A 13083-nucleotide genomic window follows, 5' to 3' on the forward strand; every position below is an offset into this window, starting at 1 on the left:
AAAAAAAAAAAAAAAAGAGACTGTTCTGTAGCCATGTCAACAAATAGCCAAGAACAGTTTCATCAAAAGTTTTATACCATTTTGATATTTCAGTGAATAATCATGTCAACTAGGTTTTGCAACCAACCAGTCAATATTAGATACTCCCTTCTGAAAGTCCGCCAGTCAGGAAAGCACCCTCTACAAATATACATCTGTGACTGCCAACCTATCCACAACAGTCTCACCTGAGTAACCCCTCCTAAAAACGGCATCAAACCTATAAGCTTTTCAAAATCCACTAATCCTAACAGATTAGTACTTCATGCCACCCCAGACACTTATAACATCAGTACTCTGCTCTGCCTTGGAGCTGTGCCTGGCTAATACATCTTTTCCTTACTATACCAAGCAATATATTTAAATTTTCTTTTTTAAATTTCAGATATTGAATAGCAGTTTAATCACCTGTGACAAGTCTTTATTATTGAAATATACTATGTTGGAGGCTCTAAGACTGTGTTAGAGTCAATGTCCTGGTAACTGAACCCTATAAACAGGCAGCTAGCTATCCCAAGTTAAACATACTAGATTGGGGGCAAGTCCCACCACTCTGTAGGGCACAGGAACCTGTCCAGATCTGATTGACAGCAAAGTGGAGTAGAGAGGAAGTACTCTTACAAGCAATTTGTTCCCAAAGAGAAAAAGGTAGAAGCTGAATTGAGCATGCCCAGTTTATTTTTCCTAAATTTACAAGTCAGAAAAATGACTGTCCTTTGCCTGAGGCAGAATGATTAAAGAGGCAGAAAAATACCAAGAATGAGTAATGAAAGCAGCAGAAAAAACACTTAGAGGGCAGAGGTAAAGCATTTGTCCTATAATAGGTTCTAGCAATTACTTATTGAATATAAAATACAAATAAAACTGCAATAAAAATATGTTAGGTTGAAGATAACTATATAATAAGTGGTATGCTAGACTATTCAGGCTGCCATAATAAAATACCATACACAGGCTAATGTTAACACTAAAAGTTTATTTTCTCACGGTTTGTGGAGGCTGGAAGTCCAAGATCAAGGTACCAGTGAGATAGATTTCAGTCCGAGGCCTGTACTCTTGGCTTGAAGGCAGCTACTATTTCACAGTATTCTCACATAACCTTTTCTTTCTGAGACCTCTCTTTGTCTCTTTCTGTCTCCCTTTTCACATGAAGTGACAAATCTTCTATGATTAGAGACCCAGCTTCATGATCTCACTTAACCTTAATTACTTCATAAGGACCCTATCTCAAATATAGTCACATTGAGGATTAAGGCTTTAATATGTGAATTTTGGAGGGACACAATTCTGTCACTGCCTCCACCAAAAAATTCATGCTCTTTTAACATGCAAGATACATCTCAAAAGCCTCAAAAGTTTTAACTCAACCTGGCATCAACTCTAAACTCTAAAGTCCAAAGTCTTATGTAAATATTCTTTTTTTAAAAAATTTTTATTTCACTAGTTTTAGGGGTACAGGTGGTCTTTGGTTTCATGCATAAGTTATTTAGTGGTAATTTCCAAGATTTTGGTGCACCCATCACCTGGGCAGTATACACTGTACCCAATATGTACAATATGTATGTCTTTTGTCCCTCACTCCCCTCCCAAAATTCCCCCATGTTCCTAAAGTTCATTATATCATTCTTATGTATTTGCATCCTCATAGCTTAGCTCTCAGTTATAAGTGAGAACATACAATGTTTAATTTTCATTCCTGAATTACTTTACTTAAAATAATGGTCTCCAGCTCCATCCAAGTTGCTTCAAAAGACATTATTTTATTCCTTTTTATAGCAGAGTAGTTATTCCATGGTGTATATATGCCACATTTTCTTTATTCATTCATTGGTTGATGGGCACTTATATATGCCCATCATATATAATTGCAAATATATGGTTGGTTCCATATATTCGCAATTGCAAATTGTGCTGCTATAAACATATGATGTGCCTTTTTCATATAATGACTTATTTTCCTTTGGGTAGATACTCAGTAGTGGGATTGCTGAATTCAATGAAATATAGTTCTACTTTTAGTTCTTTAAGGAATCTCCACACATTTTCCATAATGGTTGTGCTAGTTTACATTCCCATCAGCAGTGTAAAAGTGTTCCCTTTTCACCACATGCATGCCAACCCCTATTATTTTTTAATTTTTAATTACGGCCATTTTTACAGGAGTACAGTGATATCTAATTGTAGTTTCCATTTCGGTTTCCATGATAATCAATGATGTTTAAGATTTTTTTCACATATTTGTTGGTTGGTTGTATATCTTCTTTTGTTAAAGTCTCATATAAATATTGTAATCAAATAATGGGTGAGACTCAAGGCATAATTCATCCCGTGGCAAAAATTATCCAGCTGTGAACCTGTAAAATCAGATAAGTTATATGCTTCAAAAATACAATAGTGAGTTGGGCATAGAATAAACATTCCCATTCCAAAAGGGAGAAATTGAGAGGAAGATAGGGGTGATATGTCCCAAGCAAGTCCAAACCCTAGCAAGACAAATGCCATTAATCTTAAGGGAAAAGAATAACCTTCTTTGGTTTGATAATTTGCCCTTCAGCCCCATAGAGTTGGCAACATCAACCCTATAGCTCTTCAAGAAGTCCCTATCCCTTTGGCTTGGTGGGGCTACCCTTCCCCCACAGCTGTCTGCCCAGCTTTAACTGGGAGGGGGATCCCATCCAATGAAACTGGGGAGAAAGCAGCCTTGTTTTCTGAGCCTTTGATGGGAGTGGCAGCTCTGATGATCTCTGAATTGACTTGTGGGCCATTCTCTCCCTTTCTTGAAGTATCCCTCAAGCATGTTCACAGGCAAATAGCTCTATTGTCCCATTGTATAGAATCTCAGAAGTCTAACAGCCTTTATTCCACTATGCTTTCTCTGTACTATTTAGTTCAAACCAGCAGTGTATTTGCTGGTATAATCCCTGACGTCTGCTGAGGTGACTGGTCACATCTGTGAGTCATACCTATCATATTTTATCGAATGGTTGTCCAGCCACATGCTTAGTTTTCTCTTCAGAACACACTTACTCCATATTTTATAAGATGGATAGGCTGAAAATTTTCTATATGTATGAGTTCTGGTTCATTTTTGCTTAGCAATTCTTTCTATTTATTTCTCTACTCTCACATTTTGCTATAAGCTGTGAAAAGAAAGCAAGTTACTCCTTCAACACTGTGCTTAGAAATATCCTCAGTTAAATATGTAATTTCATTGCTCACAAATTCTACCTTCCAAAAAACATAGAACACAAATCACCTTTTTTTTTTTTTTTTTACCAGTTTATAGCAAATATATCCTTTCCTCAATTTCTCAATAATCAATTAGCCAGGCTTACTGGCATGCTCCTGTAGTCCTAGCTACTTCCTAGGAGCCTGACAGGAAGGTTGCTTGAGCCCAGGAGTTGGAGGCTGCAATGAGCTATGATCATGTCACTGCACTCCAATCTGTGTGACAGAGCAAAACTTTATCTCAAAAAAGAAAAATTTTTCAATAATCTATTCCCCATTTTCCATGTGAGATTTCACCTGAATGATTTCCGACATTTCTATCAATATTCTGTTCATGGGAATATATGTATTCTTTAAGACAATAGAAGCTTTTTCAATAGTTTTCTTCTTTTCTTCATGGGCCCTCTCCAGAACTGACTTTAACATCCATATTTTTACCCATAGTCCCTATGTGGGAAGGTAGGCTTTTTCTAGCATGCACCTCAAAACACTTTGAGCCTCTACTCTTTACTCAGTTTAAAATCACTTCCACAATTTTAGGTAATTGTTACAGAAGCACGCCACTTTACAATACCAAAATTTATCAGTCAGTTGGTACTGCCAAAACAAAACATAGACTGAGTGGCTTAAAAAACATAAATTTATTTTCTTATGATTCTGGAGAAAAGAAGATTCTGGTCGGTTTGGTTTCTAGGGATAGCTTTCTTCCTGGCTTGTAGACAGTCTGCTTCTTGTTGTGCCCGTTGCTCTTGTCTCTTTCTCTCGCGAGCATAGACGAGAGAGAGAGAAAGAGAAAACAAAAAAAAACAAAAAAAAAAAACAAAGCTCTTCTGTGTTTCTTATGAGATCAGGGTTTTACCCTTATTATTTCATTTAATTTTAATTACTCACTTAAAGGTTTCATCTCTAAATATAGCCACACTGGGGATTAGGCATCCAACATATGAAATTTGAAGAGATCAAGACATTCAATCCATAATATTTGGATATCTTCTGCGTTTTGGCTGTTGTGAATACTGCTACTGTGAGCATCAGTGTACAAATACCTATCTATTTTTGTCCCTACTTTCATTTCTTTTAAATAGCCAAAAGATTGAATTCCTTCATAATATCATAGCATTTCTTCATTTTTTCCCAACAATTAACTACTTACTATGCAACAGTCATTATTCTGTGTCTTGTGAACAAGCAACAAACATGATGATGCCTTGGATTCTTTCTTTCTCACCACACTCTTCAACCTTAAATCTGTCTAACTCATCACTACTCATCTTTTCAAAATGCATCTTAAATAACTGCCTGTATTAGTTTGTTTTCATACTACTATAAAGAACTACCTGAAACTGAGTAATGTATTTAAAAAAAAAAAGGTTTAATTGACTCACAGGTCAACATTGCTGAGGAGGCCTCAGGAAACTTACAATCACGGTAGAAGGCGAAGGAGTAGCAAGGCAACTTCTTCACAAGGTGGCAGGAAGGAGAAGTGGTGAGCAAAGGGGGAAGAGTCCTTTATAAAATCATCAGATCTGGTAAGAACTCACTCATTATCAATCACAAGAACAACATGGGAAAACCACCCCCATAATTTAGTTGCCTCCATCTGGTCTCTCCCTTGATACATGAGGATTATGGGGATTACGAGAATTACAATTCAAAATGAGATTTGAGTGAGGACACAATGTCTAACCATATTATTTCACCCTTGGTGCCTCCCAAATCTCATGTTCCTTTCGTATTTCAAAACCAATCATCATATCAAACCTTCCCAGCAATCCCCCAAAGACTTAATTCATTCCAGCATTAACCCAAAAGTCCAAGTCCCAACTCATCTGAGACAAGGCAAGTCCCTTCTACCTATGATCCTGAAAAATTAAAAGCAAGTTAGTTGATTCCTAAATACAATGGGGGGAAAGGGCATTTAGCAAATACACCTATGCCAAACGGGGGAAATTGGCCAAAACAAAGGGGCTACAGTCCCCATGCCAGTCTGAAATCCAGTAGGGCAGTCAAATCTTAAAGCTCCAAAATGATCTTCTTTGTCTCCATATCACCCATGCAGGTCATGCTGATGCCAAAGGTGGTGTCCCATGACCTTGGGCATCTCCACTCCTGTGGCTTTGCAGGGTACAGCCCACTTCTCAGCTGCTTTCATGGGCTCTCATTGCAGCTTTTCCAGGTTAACAGTGCAAGCTGTCAATGGATCTACTATTATGGGATCTGGAGGATGGTGGCCTGGCCTTCTTTCCACTGTTCCACTAGGCCATACCCCAGCTGGGACTCTGTATGGGAAATCAGATCCCACATTTCCCTTCCGCATTACCCTAGCAGAAGTTCTTCAGGAGGGCTCCACTCCTGTATCAAACTTCTGCCTGGACATCTAGGCATTTCCAAACATCCTCTGAAATCCAGGTGGAGGTTGTCAAACCTCAATTCTTGACTTCTCTGTACCTGCACGTACAACACCATGTGGAAGCCACCAAGGCTTGGTGCTTGCACTCTCTGAAGCAAGGGCCTAGGCTGCACTTTGGCCCCCTTTAGCCATGACTGGGACACAATGCAGTCCTGAGACTTCACAAGGCAGCAAGTCTCTGGGACCAGCTCATAAAACCATTTTTTTTCCTCCTAGGCCTCCAGCTCCATGATGGAAGGGGCTGCTGTGAAGAGCTCCAATATTCCCTGGAGACACTTTCCCTATTGTCTTGGCAATTAACATCAGGCTCATCATTGCTTATGCAAATTTCTTCAGTCAGCTTGAATTTCTCCTCAGAAAATTTCTCCTCTTTTCTATTTCTCCTCTTTTCTATTGAGGAATTTCTCCTCTTTTCTATTGCATAGTTAGGCTGCAAATTTTCTGAACTTTTAAGCTCTGCTTCCCTTTTAAACATAAGTTCTGATTCAAACTATATCTTTGTGAATGCATAAAACTGAATTCTTTTAAGAGTATCCAAGTCGATTCTTGAACAGTTTGCTGCTTAGAAATTTCTTCCACCAGATACCCTAGATCACCTCTCTCAACTTCAATGTTCCACAGATCTCTAGGGCAGGGGCAAAATGCTGCCTATTTCTTTGTTAACACATGGCAAGAGTCACCTTTATTCCAGTTCCCAACAAGGTCCTCATCTTCATCTGAGACCACTTCAGCCTTGACTTTATTGTCCACATAACTATCAGCAGCTTAGTCAAAGTCATTCGACAAGTCTCTAGGAAGCTCCAAACTTTCCCACAATTTCCTGTCTTCTTCTGAGCCCTCCAACTCTTCCAACCTCTGCCTATTACCCATTTCCAAAGTTGTTTCCACATTTTTGGGTATCTTTGTAGCAATTTACCATATTGGTCTGTTTTCATACTGCTATAAAGAACTGCCCAATACTGGGTAGTTTATTTTTTTAAAAAAAGTTGGGGGTTAGTTGACACAATTCATCATGGCTCAGGAGGCTTCAGGAAACTTACAAACATGGTAGAAGTCAAAAGGAAAGCAAGGTATCTTCTTCACATGGTAGCAGGGAGGAGAATTGCTGAGCAAAGAGGGAAACCACCCCCATAATTCAACTACCTCCATTTTGTCTCTCCTTTGACATGTGGGAATCATGGAGGTTATAGGGATTACAATCTAAGATGAGATTTGGATGGAACACAAAGCCTAAATATATCACTGCCTTTTAAATTAATCTCTGAGTCCTCTCAGCTTGCAAAATCAAGGCCATCCCCTAAAGCAAGAGTGACCAAATATTTCCATTTCCCCAGTAGAACTACTGAGGTTTAAAATTACAAAATTTATAACATCTTTTACTCTCAAAATCATCCCTCTTTGGATGATAGATTTCACAGTCATGTTACCCACAGCCAATTCCTAAAGTGAGACCCTTAAAAAATGTAATACTGTATACTTCTACATGACTATTTTATTTACTTAAAATTTCATGGAATTTTTTTCTCTTAATTAAAGGTCATTATTGCTAAAATGTAAAAAATGTAAAATATAAATAAAGAGTAAGTTAGAATCTAAAATCTATGGAAACATTCACAGAAAGTCATATGCAAAAAAAGGAACAATAAATTTCATATGCTTAAAAAAACCAGTTATATCATTTCTCCTTATCTGTCACTTCCTCTGTCTTTTACCTTACTATGGTAAGATTTAAAGGGAATGGGTCAGTAAACTGATTTTGGAAGTATCACCTCACTGTTTCATACTATCAGTTATGAAAACAAAATAAATGAGAACTTTAGTCCAGCAACAAAATAAATTTAAAAAATGGACTGAGGAATTTAAATAATATATATGTGTGTGTATATATATATATTTATATATATATGGAAATACTGTTAGTGTTATACTTTGGTGAAAAATATCTCTGTAAACTTGGAATTAATTGAAAAAATAGTACTAAAGAATCAATATATATGGTAACATAAAATTAGATAAGAAGGAACAAAGTGATGTTTATTTGTGATAACAGCAGTTATTGGAGGCTATTCTGTGCCAAGACATTTTCTCTAAGATACTAGAGAAAATTAGATACCTGGGCTCACAAATGGCTAACAGACATGTAAATAGTCATATCCTATATCATGGGATGAGAAACAAAGAGCTACATGTTAATGTCTGTCTACATTTCAGAAATGCTTCCTAATGTTTGTAGCTGCAAAGCACTAAATTGTTAGAAGTCATATTTAATATGCAAATTCTATAGTTCACATTCAAACTGCTACTTTTCAAGAAGAAAGAACATTTCCAATTATTTAAAATAAATTAATTTCTCCTACCCACCATTTATAAATTAGATTCATGGTTCATATACACTCATATCTCTACACACAAAGCATCAGGTTTCTACTAGTAAAGATTTCTTCGTTACAAGTTTCCTCTTACTACTTCAGTAACTTAATGCAATTTTATCCTTGTTTTCACTATTCAGTCTGATCTACTATACTTAAGCCATCTTAATATTTTATTTGTATTATGTGTTTTTTTATTCTAATAAGTATTCTTAAATATTCTATGCAAGGAAGAAAGGGCTCATTCATGTAAGGTAAACCTCAGGTAAGGTACAATTTAGATTATATTTTTTACTGAAATTCTTGATTATATATAATGGACCAATAAATGGTGATCATGTGATTTTGTTATTATTAATTATCTTTTTGTTTCCATTGTGCCTTTATCATTTGGAGGCATTGGCTCTATTGTCATTGGGGGCAATATAGTTAAGAGAACTTCCTTAGTACATCAAGGTCACATTTGAGCTTTTACTTTATGACTAATTTTCCCTACTTATCAATGATATTAATCACAATTTTATAATGAAGATAAGACAATATATATTACTATGTAGTTATATAGTCAATTCAGATGGATATGCCATATAAATTCAAATAAGTAACATTCTCATTATTACTTACATTTACTTGCTCATTTCATAAAAGTGACCCATAGCTTTGCACTCCATGATATGATTTCTCTTGCTATTCCTCCAACTAATGGATGTAGTTGGTACAATATTATAATGTGTTTGTATATAAAAGATCCTATTACATATCATCCTTGAGGGAAATTTTTTGGCATTACTGTTTTCCAAACAATTCCCTCTCATGTAATCTGTTTCACATTATAATGCCCCAGACATATTAACTTATATTTGTAAAAGTTAATCTAATTTTCTTCAGTCTGTCCATATTTTTAGATTCCCATATTCCTTAGCAACAACTCCCAAATGAAATAGCATTGGCAGCATTTTCAAACGATTAATACAAAATTCAAAAAAGTAAGTACCATCAAACTAAAAGAATTAACCTAGAATACTTCCAAGTGTAGTACAGATACATTTGTAAATCCATTTAGCTTACTTCCTTTGATAATTATATTCCCGTATAACTTGATATATTCAAAGCAATATTGAATATTTATGAATATTAAGATATCTTAGCCTCTTTGCACTAGCGAGTGAATCTATTTTATCTTCAAACCTTTTCATATAAAGACTTAAATAGAGATTTTATAGAAAGGTTTTGAATTGCTTTTGTTTTTTGTAGGACTTTCTTATTTTAAAGCAACATAAACCCACTTCAACATAACTTTCAGAAAAAAAATAAATTTTATTGAAACATATTAAAGAGAGTGGGAAAAAAATCCAAGAAAAATGAAAACAGAAAGACTTCAAAAATGAAGTAAGCCACCATTACATTAGCAATAGGGTATTATAATCCTTAAATCTGAAGTGTCATTATTAATGTGTCTCAGGTTCTAATATCACATTTCTGTCTCACTGCAAATTCTCAAAAGAAATAAACTATTTAGCCCAGCCTGATTACATACCTTTGTCTAATCAAGCATGACCAAGTTGAAAGTGTCATTTGAAAGACAAATATATGGCCAACAGTTCTCCTATTTATGTTTTAGTTTTCTGGTGAAAAGATATATATATTTGGAATTAGCCAGCTGTATTCAATACAAATGATTCCAATTGTGTTGGCAATATCCAAAGCATCGTAATCAAGAGTCAGTCAAACATATGCCTCCTTCTGTCCATCAGGCCCAAACAGGGTGTTGACCTTGGCCACATCAGTGTCATAGAGCTTCTTCACAGCCTGCTTAATCTGGTGCTTTTTGGACTTAAAATCCACAATGAATACAAGTGCATTATCTTTTATTTTCTTTATGCTTGATTCAGTGGTCAGTAGCAACTTCATAACGACATAGTGGTCAAGTTTCTTTCTCTTGGGGGTGATGTTCCAAGGATATTTGAGCTGCCTCTGGAGCTGCAGTATCTTGGGCCGCTGGAAGGTGGGTGATGTGCAGATCCTCTTTATTTTTGTGGCTGTGGACTCCTTTCAGCACTGCCTTCTTGAGCTTCAAAGCCTTTGCTTTCACTTTGGCTTTAGGAGGCTTCAGGAGCTTCTTTCTTCATCATCTTGTGAAAAGGCTCTATATTTTTTTGAGTAAGTGTGTGAGACTATCAGTGAAGAGACTATGGCAGCACCACACTACCAGGCACCTAAAGCTCTCTTATCCCACCCCAAATGTAAATATGGCAAGCTTGCTATCCCATCACAAACATACATATGGTAGGCTTGAATAATATCATGTAAATACGTTTTTTTCAGCAAATATGAGTTGAACATTTTCTTTGTGCCCACAGCTGAGCAACAGCAATGAGTAAGTGTTGATTGCCTTTAAATTCTACTGAGATTAACAGAGCATAAATGAGTTCCCTTATCATTAAACAAGAAGATTATTGATTACAAAAAGTGTTGTGAAAGATAGAGAATGAAGAGAAACCAAGATTAAGGCCTTAAATTCCCTTTAACATTGGTAAAAGAGACCTTGGAGGAATCGACCTCTATTCTGAAATGTGAATGAGGAGAAGAAACCAGTTATAGGAGGCAGGACCCTTTAGGGAAAAGGTTGAAAGGAGAAATAATACATTGTGTTTGCACACAGAAAAGAGGCACAGCAAGAGCTAAGGACCAGCCTGCCCAACATAGTGAGACCCTGTTTCTACAAAAAAAAAAAAAATAAGAAGAAGAATTAATTGGGTTCAGTGGCACGCTGGTAGTCCCAGCTACTTGAAAGGCTGAGGCAGGAGGATTACTTGAATCCAGGAAGTTAAGGCTGCAGTGAGCCAGGATTGCACCATGGCTGCACTCAGCCTGGATGACAGGGAGCCTGTCCCAAAAAACAAGTGAAACAGAGAGAGATAAAAAAGGAAGGGAAGGGGAGGGGAAGGGAAGAAATGGGTGGGGAGGGAAGAAGGGGAGGGAAGAAGGAAGGGAAGAAGGCAGGGAAGAAGGAAAGGAAGAAGGAAGGAAAGAAGGCAGGCAGGCAGGCACTGGCTACAGCAAAATGGAGGACAAAACAGCAGTAGAGTTTGGGAAGATGAGTAGATGAAGTATGGCCTAAGACTTGTAAGCTTATTAAAAAAATAGTTGGGAATCGTTCCAAGATGGCTGAATAGGAATAGCTCCAGTCTGCAGCCCCCAGAATGATCGATGCAGAATATGGGTGATTTCTGCATTTCCAACTGAGGTACCTGGGTCATCTCACTGGGACAGATTGGACAGTGGGTGCAGACCATGGAGCGTGAGCTGAAGCAGGGCAGGGCATCGCCTTACCCGGGAAGTGTAAGAGGCCAGGGGATTTCCCTTTCCTAGCCATGGGAAGCCGTGTCAGATGGTATCTGGAAAATCTGGATACTTCCGCCCTAATACTGTGCTTTTCAAAAGGTCTAAGCAAAAGGCACACCAGGAGATTATATCCCGCACCTGGCTCGGCAGGTCCCACGTTTATGGAGCCTTTCTCACTGCTAGCGCAACAGTGCAAGATCCAACTGTGAGGTGCCAGCCTGGCTGGGTGAGGGGAGTCCACAATTGCTGAGGCTTGAGTAGGTAAAAGGAGTGGCGGGGAAGCTCAAACTGGGTGGATCCCAACGCAGCTCAATGAGGCCTGCCTGCCTCTGTAGACTCCACCTCTGGGGGCAGGGTATAGCTGAACAAAAGGTAGCAGAAACTTCTGCAGACTTAAACATCCCTGTCTGACAGCTCTGAAGAGAGCAGTGGTTCTTCCAGCATGGAGTTTGAGCTCTAGAAACAGACAGACTGCCTCCTGAAGTGGTTCCCTGACTCCTGTGTAGCCTAACTGGGAGACACCGCCCAGTAGGGGCTGACTGACACCTCATACATCCAGGTGCCCCTGTGAGATGAAGCTTCCAGAGGAAGGATCAGGCAGCAATATTTGCTCTTCTGCAATATTTGCCATTCTGCAGCCTCTGCTGGTGATACCCAGGTAAACATGGTCTGGTGTAGACCTCCAGCAAACTCCAACAGACCTGCAGCTGAGGGTATTGACTGTTAGAAGGAAAACTAGCAAACAGAAAAGAATAGCATCAGCATGAACAAAAAGGACATCCACACCAAAACCCCATCTATAGGTCACCATTATCAAAGACCAAAGGTAGATAAAACCACAAAGATGGCGAGAAACTAGAGCAGAAAAACTGAAAATTCTAAAAACTAGAGTGCCTCTTCTCCTCTAAAGGATCACAGCTCCTCGCCAGCAACAGAACAAAGCTGGATGGAGAATGAATTGGACAAGATGACAGAAGTAAGCTTCAGAAAGTCAGTAATAACAAACTTCTCCAAGCTAAAGGAGGATGTTTGAACCCATCGCAAGGAAGTTAAAAACCTTAAAAGAAGATTAGACAAATGGCTAACTAGAATAAACAGCATAGAGAAGACCTTAAATGACCTGATGGAGCTGAAAATCATGGCACAAGAACTACGTGATGCATGCATAAGCTTCAGTAGCTGATTTGATCAAGTGCAAGAAAGGGTATCAGTTATTGAAGACCAAATGAATGAAATGAAGTGAGAAGAGAAGTTTAGAGAAAAAAGAGTAAAAGAAATGAACAAAGCCTCCAAGAAATATGGGAGTATGTGAAAAGACCAAATCTACGTTTGATTGGTGTACCTGAAAGTGACAGGGAGAATGGAACCAAGTTTGAAAATACTTTTCAGGATATTATCCAAGAGAACTTCCCCAACCTAGCAAGGCCAACATTCAAATGCAGGAAATACAGAGAACACCACAAAGATACTTCTCGAGAAGAGCAGCCCCAAGACACATAATTGTCAGATTCATCAAGGTTGAAATGAAGGAAAAAATGTTAAGGCAGCCAGAGAGAAAGGTCTGGTTATCCACAAAGGGAAGTCCATCAGACTAATAGCAGATCTCTTGGTAGAAACTCTATAAGCCAGAAGAGAGTGGGGGCCAATATTCAACATTCTTAAAAAAAAAAAAAAAAAAAAAAAAAAAAAAAA

Source organism: Rhinopithecus bieti, unplaced genomic scaffold (assembly GCF_001698545.2).
Source record: "Rhinopithecus bieti isolate Rb0 unplaced genomic scaffold, ASM169854v2 scaffold_10271, whole genome shotgun sequence".
NCBI lineage: Eukaryota > Metazoa > Chordata > Mammalia > Primates > Cercopithecidae > Rhinopithecus > Rhinopithecus bieti.